This window comes from Calliphora vicina, chromosome 5 (assembly GCF_958450345.1).
Source record: "Calliphora vicina chromosome 5, idCalVici1.1, whole genome shotgun sequence".
NCBI classification, from domain to species: Eukaryota; Metazoa; Arthropoda; class Insecta; order Diptera; family Calliphoridae; genus Calliphora; species Calliphora vicina.
Window position 1 is genome coordinate 102,049,115 of NC_088784.1, and position 9,853 is coordinate 102,058,967.

The window sequence follows — 9,853 nt, forward strand, 5'->3', positions numbered from 1 at the left end:
ATTTGTGTTTTTTAAGAAAATAATTTAATTTTTTTTTAAAAATTGAATAAAATTATACAATTTAAATTCTAAACAATCTGATACAAATCTGAATGTAATGTATCAAATTGATATCAAAAACAATCTCTTCACTTTTTATTTCGAAAACATAAAAACAATATTAAATTCAAAGTATTTAAAAGAGTGATAAAAGTAAAATTGCAGTAAAAATATATTTTTATCAAAATATTGCTTAAAGTTTAGGGTGTTTAAAAAAATTTACAATAAAAATAGTTTTGTCAGTTGCTACTAACGGAGGGTTAAGAAGTTACTAGCTGAGTTTTATTTCTTTAATAGAAGCGTTTTAAGCATTGTTTACAGTAAACTAGCTACTACATCCATACTCAAGGCTTTTTTCTAACAAATATCTAGGAACATGATCAATATTCAAAGAATTAATAACCTTGTTCAACTAAAAACTGACACACGCCTGTAATAGTTCCACAGTCAAGGCTAAATTTTAAAGCAGAAAGTTCAAATAAAATGTAATCATAGAAAGCAAAAAACGCCCTGCTTAAAATGCTGCCAACAGAGTTTAATGTCTCTTCTTGTAGCGTTTTAAAGAATGTTTACAGTAAACAAGCTACTAAATTAACAGTCAAGGCTTTTTTTGCTCTCTGGGCATATTATCAATATTCAACGAGTATGTAGCCTTGCCCAAAAGTCATCTAAAAACTGACACACGACTAAAATTGTTTCATAGTCAAGGTTAAAATTTAAAGCCGAAACATTTACTTAAGGAAGTTTTAAACAAGAACATTGTTTAAGTGAGTTTGAGAAAATACATTGCTGTATATTATTAACATTATTTAAACACTTTTTCTTAAGACTTTTGTATTCAGTGTTTCAAAAACATTGAAACGTGTTAAATATGTCAATGTTGAAATGTCCTTAAAACAATACTTAAACAGGAGATAATAAAAACTCAATGTTTACAGTAAATAAGCTACTGCTCTCTGTTCTAGTCAAGGATTTATGTCTTGTATATTTGAAATAATAGAAAATACTGCGAGAGTTATTTAACTGTAAAGACAAATGAGAAATGACACACGACTCTAAGTAAATGAGTCTAGTCAAGGTTATCGTTATATTTTTGTTTAAAATTTAAATGTAATTTCATATAAAAAAGTTTAAATAATTGGAAAGAAACTAATTTAATATCAGCGATCGGCATTCATAGCCTTTGGGGGTCGAACATGATGGCTTATTTACCCACTATTTGTTTCCCAAAATATTTCCTGATATAATAACCTTTAATTATTGAAATTTGTTTAAACAAAAATTTAAGAAAGTAAAAGTAAAAGTTAAATTTTGAAATTTTTTCGTTCGTACTTAAGAGGAGTAGATACAGTAAATATGCTAAAGTGCTTAAGTGTTTTAAATAAAAAATAATTACAAGATTATTTTTAAAATATTTAAGATAATTTCATAGAGCTGCTGTTTAATGACTTAACATTCTTAACATTTTATCTACAAAACATTAATTTCACTATTATTTTTTGTTACAAAAAGCGACGGCTTTTTTTTTTGGTTAAATATTTTTCAAATTAACAGCCATTTTGATGCAACCCCTGTCTTTTATGTTTTACATTTATCTACTTAATAATTTTGTTTAAAGGTGGTTGTTTTGTGTATTTTATTGTTTTGAGACATGTGGCCTGTCAAAAGTTGTTGTGTTGTTGGCTTCATTTTTATCATTTAATGGAGATAACACTTTTTTGCACACTCGCTTTGTTCAAACCACTTTACCACTCTTGTTTATTTCGTAGCCTTTTTAAATATAATTTTCCTCCATAAACTGTTTAATTTTATTTGCCATTTCAGTCACTACGTTGTTGGTTCGTTCATTATTCAGTGTGAATGCGTGAATTTTTTTGTTTGCACTTCTGTTTAGCGTTTCAGTTAAATGTTTTTTTGTTGATGTTGTTTGTAGACTTCTGCTGTCTCATCATTAGTCCAGTTTTTATTTTTTGGCTGACTGTTTGTCTATCTAAGTTTTATGTAGATTTTTTCTTTAGTAAAATTTATTTAAAGGGGTAAAGGCAGCAAAACAAAAAACCTAAGACCTGAACTTTAATAAATTAGTTCTTGTTTGTTTTTTTGGTTTTTGTTCAATTGTCACAAATAAACCATAAATTTTAGATTTAACTCTTAAAATATGTAGAAATATTTTCTGATAAATCAGTACAAAGTTCATGTAGCTATTTTGGGCTATTTTTTTATTACAAATTTATACAAAAATCTATTTTTATCAATAATAATCTTGTTTTCAAAAACAAATTTCTTTTTGTTATGAAAATTTTAAGTTTTGTAAGACAATAGAATTTCAAAATTAAATAAAATAAATAATAAAACTTGTATAAAATTTGATAAAAATAGAATACAGACATATTTTTGATATTATTTATAGAAAACAACTGTAAACAATAATATTTAAATTTAAAAATAGTCTTTGACTAAAAACAATAATATTAATGCATAAAAAAACCAATGAAATAATAATTTAAAATATTTATTTGTCTTAATACTTTTCATTAAAATAAAAGCTACACCATGGGTGGTTTTGTATGGAAATCATGTAGAGACATATGAGGATTTCCACAATCCCGAAAATCTTAACAATTTACTTTTCCAGAGGCCAGACAAAAATTGTAGGAATTATTCCATGAAGATTGTTATAAAACTCTAGAGTTTGCAAAATCAATGAGAAGTACTCAAGCAGCAATTTCAAAACGTTCATCCAAAAGCAGGCAAATTGGGTACCATACGAAAAGGACGATTTTGCATGTCCAAAATGTTGTTTGAACACTATAAAAAAAATCAGTTTTGTACCGAATTTTTACTTGAGATGAAAAACGGATCCATCACGATAACTCGAAGCGTAAGAGAAACCCGTGAAACCCATCCAACCACCTGAATAGTCAATAGCGCTAAGGAAATTCTCTGTATTTGGTGGAAGCAAAATGGTCCTTCCATTATGAGCAGCTGGAATCACATGGAATCTGTACCGAACGCAACTGATTCGTTTGAAGCGAGCATTGGCCGAAAAACATATATAATATGCGACCAGACATGAAACCATAATATTTAATCATGATAACTCTTGGCCACATGTTACAATACCTGTTAAAAAGTATTTAGAAAGAAGTGGTTGGGATGTTTTGCTTGACCCGTCCGACTATTATTTGTTTCGACCGATGCAGAACACTCTCTTTGGGATGCGCTTCACTTTGGAACAGATATTGGCTTGATTCGTTCTTGGCTTTAAAATATGTGCAGTTCTTTGAACTCGAAATCCATATGTTGCCAAAATAATCGGAAAAAGTCATAGCTAACAATGGCCAATACTAAATAAATTTGTTTGTAATTAAAGTGAAATAATGTAACTATCAACTGCGAGATGTCTTGTGCTTAAAAGTATGCATTGGTTTTTGTTTTGCCATGATTTAGTATGTTTTGTCACGCGACATTCATAACGTGACATATTTTTCTGTCATGTTTGTAATATCAAGTAGTCAAGTGAATTCAACTGAACAATGATTAAATTGCTAACTGTTGTCATAACTTTGATTTATGACAGATAGACTTACGATCGCGAACGTGACACACTTTTAAAATCAAGCTAAAATATGTTTAGGGGGATTATTATATGCAGTAATGTGTTTTTTAGTTAAAGCCATTAAATTTTGATTTGAATTAAATGCTTCAGCCACTTTTTTAGAACAACATGGAAGTACTGGTAACAAACGAGGACATTGGAAGAAATTAAATGAAAAATTTACCTTAAATCGAGCTTTGTTCAGAGTCTTTTTATACCCTTCACCTTCGTGAGAAGGATATATATATTTTTGTCATTCCGTTTGTAATTTCCACAATATAATTTTCCGACCCTATAAAGTATATATATTCTGGATCCTTATAGATATCGGATGTCTGTCCGTCTGTCTGTTGAAATCAATTTTCTGAAGACCCCAGATATCTTCGGGATCCAAATCTTCAATAATGCTGTCAGACATGCTATCGAGAAGTTTCCTACTTAAAATAAGCAGAATCCGTCCATAAATAACGGAGATATGAGCAAAAAACCGGGACAACCTGGATTTTTGACCTATTTTTGATCTATATCTGGATTACTAAGTCATTAATATAGACAATATGTACATATGTATATCTAATGATAGATAATAAGTTGGATCTACAAATCAAAATCGAAACCAAAAAATTTAATATTTCAAAGTCCATTGCAACGATGTAGTAAGTTGGACCTACAATGGATCAAAATTGGGGAAAATATTTGTTAACCCGAATTTTTTTTTCATCAAAAAATTTTTTTGTCATACATTTTTTTTCCAAAAAAGAAAAATTTAAAAACTTAAAAAAAAAATTAAAAAAATTTCGAAAAAACTTTTTTTAAAAAATTAAAAAACAATTTCGAAAAAAAAATTGAAAAACAATTTAAAAAAAAATAAATTTTGTTTACCTTTGGTGAAGGGTATATAACATTCGGCACAGCCGAATATAGCTCTCTTACTTGTTTTTTTTTTTAATTTTAATTTTTTAAAACATTTTAAATTATTAATAGAAAGATTTTATGAGATGAGTGCAGCAGTCATGATATAAATAATAAGTAAGTAATAAATACTAAAGAGAAAATATCATTAAATAAATCATTAGTTAAGCTACAGTTTCATTTTCGGTCACGGTTTTTATGGAAATACCCATATTTAATTAAATTTCGAAACCAATGAAACGACAAGTTTGAATAAAAAATTTAATAAAATACTTAAAATATTTATTTTTCTTCAAAAACCTTTCACTATTAATGAAAACTGTCATTGAAATCAATGAGTTAAAGTCAATTATTTCGAAATGGCAAAAAAATTATACACTATTGTTTTATTAAGGGTTTTAAGATTTATTTCATGTTTTTATGTTCATTGGTGAAGAGAATACAAAAACAGTACCATTCGAAAAAAGAAAAAGTACCAAAAAGTCTCCCCCTAGAATTCTCACTCACTTAGGACAATATATTCTTAATTTTATGTTTCTAAGTCTATTGTTATAGAAAATTCAAAAAAGTACCATTGGAATAAAAAAAAGTACCATGAAATATCCGCTTGAATTTTCACTCACTTAGGACCATATACACTTAATGTCATATTTCTAGGTCCATTATTACAAAAAATTCAAAAAGTACCATTAGAATATAGAAAAAGTACCAAAAAGTTGCCACTTGTTGATTCCCACTCACTCGGGACCATATAACCTTTATTTCATGTTTCTAGGTTCATTGGTGAAGAAATTACAAAAAGTACCATACGTATAAAGAAAAAGTACCTAAAAGTCTCCCCCTAGAATTCTCATTCACTTAGGACCATATATGCTTAATTTCATGTTTCCAAGTCCATTGTTATAGAAATTTCGAAAAAGTACCATTAGAAGAACAAAAAAGTACCTATAGTTCAGTTCTCACATTTTGGTACCTAAATATTATCCCCTATTTCTAACATTAACTTCTCTCAGATGCATATCAGCTAACTTTAATATCGATAAGTGAAATAATTTAAAATATTAAAGAAGTACCATTAGGAGAAAAGTACCAATTGAAATTTAAAAATACTCCATTTTTGCCAAAATAATTTATGCTACAGACATGTCTCAAACGATTGAAATCTGTGTTAATGTGCCCAAGAAAAAATATGTTTTTAAAAAAGTACCAAACTGTTTACCCAGATTTGGCCCAATATATACACATACTCACTCGAGTTCCAAATAACACCCTGTTAGTTAATTTTTGTAATAATCCAGGAGCCAATTTAAAAAAAAATATCAAAATTGGCTTAATAATTTCAAATAAAATGTATTTTCCCGATTTTTCCCCTTTTTGGTACCTTTTTTATCCCCATTGTGGTGGTAAAATTTTATTCAAAACAAATTCTGCATCATGGTGGGAGTTCGTAATAAAATATTCGTATGTCTATCTCAAATTATACAAAAACATATTTTATGAAAAAGTACCAAAAATAAACACACTTTGTATCCCTTAAGGGTTCGAATTTCCAAAAAGTACCAAACTTATATTTATTATTTTTTGATAAGTAAAGAATACGATTTAAAATTTGTTTCTATGTTTATTGGTTTAAAAGATACATAGGGTGCCAAAAAGGTTTGAATTTCGAAAAAGTACGAAACACCTGTCAGCTTATTTTTTAAATGGAGTAACATTCAATTTTAAGTTTTTTTGTATCTTTATTAGTTTTGAAGATATAAGTTTACCGAATTTACCCGTTTTTACCCCTTAAACGTTCGAATTTCCAAAAATCCATTCTTATCGGATCGTTAAAATTTCATGATTCTAGCTTCAGTCGATTGGGCTGTACGATGATGAATCAGTCAGTCAGTGAGTCAGTAACGTTACTCTTTTATATCAACAATATTACCATATATTGACTTTGTCATTCCGTTTGTAACACACAAACAAATATTTGTCACATTAGTACATTTATTCTGGGTCCTCATACGATCTTAAGACGATCTAGCTATGTCCTTCGGTCTGTCTGTTGAAAACGCAAAGGGGTCCAAACGAAAAGCGAAATAAAATACTTTCTATTGATAATGTTTGTTTGGTATTGAAAATGTACAATATAGGTTCATGATTCATTTATTACAGAAACTAATAAAATGGATATTGTAGCCATTTGCTTTTGTACCCCTCATATGTCTAAACAAGCTAATGTTCTGAAAGAACTGACTGTGATTTTTCGAGATCCAATGAATTCAAAGATTATGTAGCCTTGTTGAAAAAACAGTCAAAAACTGACACACGACTGTAATTGTGTGATAGTCAAGGCTAAGTTTTAAAGCTGAAAAATATATTTCAGGAAGTTTAAACACCTTTGTTCATAGTCTTTCACAAATAAGCTACTAATTTTTTGCTTACAACTATCTAGGAACATTTCTAATATTCCTGAAGTACATAAGTAGCCTTGTCCTAAAGTCAACTAAAAATTGACACACTTCTGTAATTGTTTAATAGTCAAGGTTAAGTTTTAAAGCAGAAAGTTCAAATCAAACGTAATCATAGAAAGCAAATAACGCCCCGCTAGAAACCTTAACGCTGCCAACAGAGTTTAATGTATCTTCTAGTAGCGTTTCAAAGAATGTTTACAGTAAACAAGCTACTACATTAACAGTCAAGGCTTTTGTCTCTCTCTGGGAACATTCTAAATATTCAAAGAGGTTGTAGCCTTGTTCAAAAGTCATCTAAAAACTGACACACGACTAAAATTTTTTGTTAGTCAAGGCTAAAATTTAAAGCAGAAACATTTACTAAAGGAAGTTTTAAACAAGGACATTGTTTAATTGAGTTTGAGAAAATATATTTTAAACACTTTTTCTTAAGACTTTTGTTTTTAGTCTTTCAAAAACATTGAAACACAGTCCATGTAAAACGTGTTAAATATGTCAATGTTGAAATGTTCTTAAAACAATCTTTGCACAGGAGATAATAAAAACTCAATGTTTACAATAAATAAGCTACTGCTCTCTGTGCTAGTCAAGGATTTATGTCTTGTATATTTGAAATAATAGAAAATACTGTGAGAGTAATTTTGTAAATGAGAAATGACACACGACTCTAATTGAGTCTAGTCAAGGTTATCCTTATATTGGATATTTAAAAGCAAAATATTATTAGAAAAATATTTTGAATGATTGTAAAAGAAAGGTCTTTGTAATTGCGGCGAATTTGTTTGTTAAATTTCAAATATTTTTTATAATTTAAGCCGAGTTTTAAATCAAACGATCCTCATGATGTTGGAGTTTTGTGTAATGAAACAATTCGGACATTCATTTGCAGAATTATTTCCTGTCATATTCAAAGTAAAAAAATTAAAATCGAAGGACCAAAAAAACTACCCTAGTTACCAAACATTGCTCTGCATGAGTAAATATCATCCGTTGGGTGCTGGTTCAATCAAAATAAAATATCTACTCTTTCATTTTCAAATGTCTCTCAGTAAAATTCCATACAATGCAACTTTCTTTTCAATATTGAAACTTCAATTTGTCTTCCTTTAATTATATTCCATTATAGTATCTAAAATTTAATAAAATTTTTATTTAAAGATTTTCTCTGCAACATTTATTTTCTAAAGGCTCCCAGTTCTTTTCACCAAGGACATGTTTACTCTAAAATTGTGTTTAATCATTTGCTACTGCAGTTGTTCTATGTCAAGGTCATGAGAAACAGTTACGATTTAGAAATCAAGTGTAAAGAATTGTTAAATCATAAAATTCTGACACACGACGGCAATTAACAAAAGAAATAGTCAAGGTCTTTGAAATTATGGGAACATTTTTCAGACAAGTAATAAAATATTTAAGACAATTGTTGTGTATCATTAAGTTAAGTTAATTGAAAACAAGGCCGTAATATAAGTTTCTCAGGGAAAACAAAAGGGATAGATTTTAGGCAATTGAGAGTTAAATTGTTACAATAATGAAACAAAAATTATTTTCTTTATTGCGTTTATAACACAGCAAACTATTTGTTGCACTCCCACATTAGTTTATAAATCCTGGATAATCCTAAGATTCTAAGACGATTTGGCTTTAGCCGTTCGTCCGTCCGTCTGTCTGTTGAAAGTTATGAAAAAAATTGCTACAAAAATTATTATTAAAAATTAAGCAAATTATAAAGCCCATGTTGACAATATATTAATTTCATGTGGGTTTCTTACTTTATTACACCTTAATTCACACTTGATTTCTTTATTAAAATCTAAAGCCTAATGATTTTTGTTCACCTTGTCACTTATATTAAATAAAACACCCACTTTTAATAGTTGCATTAATTAAAAACTTAATTGATTTATTAAAATCTCCATTTTCATTTATAAAATCTACAATTTATTATTAAATCCCGCTAAATTACTTGAATTGTAAACAATTAACTATTGTTGCAATAAAATTAAATAAAAATGTTTATTTTTTTTTTTACTAAACAAGAAATTAAACAGACACCTATTTTGCATCTCATTGCTGTAGAAATTAAACAACTTAATTAATTGCATTGGAAAAAAAAGCAAGCGTTGAAATCTACACTGGACATTGAATCCGTACATCGCGCTTTAGTCGTCGGGGCACAGTCAATGAGCGTATTTGCCTGTTGGTAGTTAGTAACACAAGACAATTTGCAGCTCAGCTCAGCTCCATGTAGTATGTTTGTATTTATTTATGTACTCACTAGTCGTTTGGGTACGTGTATGAACATAAATAAATTATGAATATTCTCAACAAATAATTAACTTTTAACGTTGCATATACTAAATAAGAAAAATCGAAAAAAGACCCACACTAACAGCGTAATGGAAACATTTGAGGCCTTGTTTAACGGATGGGAAAATAATATTTATAGTAAATATTCTACAGATTTTTTTTTAAGACTCCGATGTGTTGGAAATTTTTTCTAAATTTCGATTTATTGAAATATTTTCTCTATTTGCAATAGAAAATTCTTCAAAATTTCGATTTAACGAATATTTTTCTATAGAACATTTCGTATGTTTGATTCATCGAATATTTTTTTATACTAAAAATTTCAAAATTTTTTGTAAAAAATTTTTCTATTTCTTCAAAATTTTTTATTTAATAAATATTTTTTCGAAATTTCGATTTATCGAATAGCAAATATTTCAATATTTTTGATTTTTCCAAAATTTTGATTAATCAAATATTTTTCTATAGAAAATTCTTCGAAATTTCGATTTAACAAATATTTTTCTATAGAAAATTTTTCGAATATTTTTTTTAC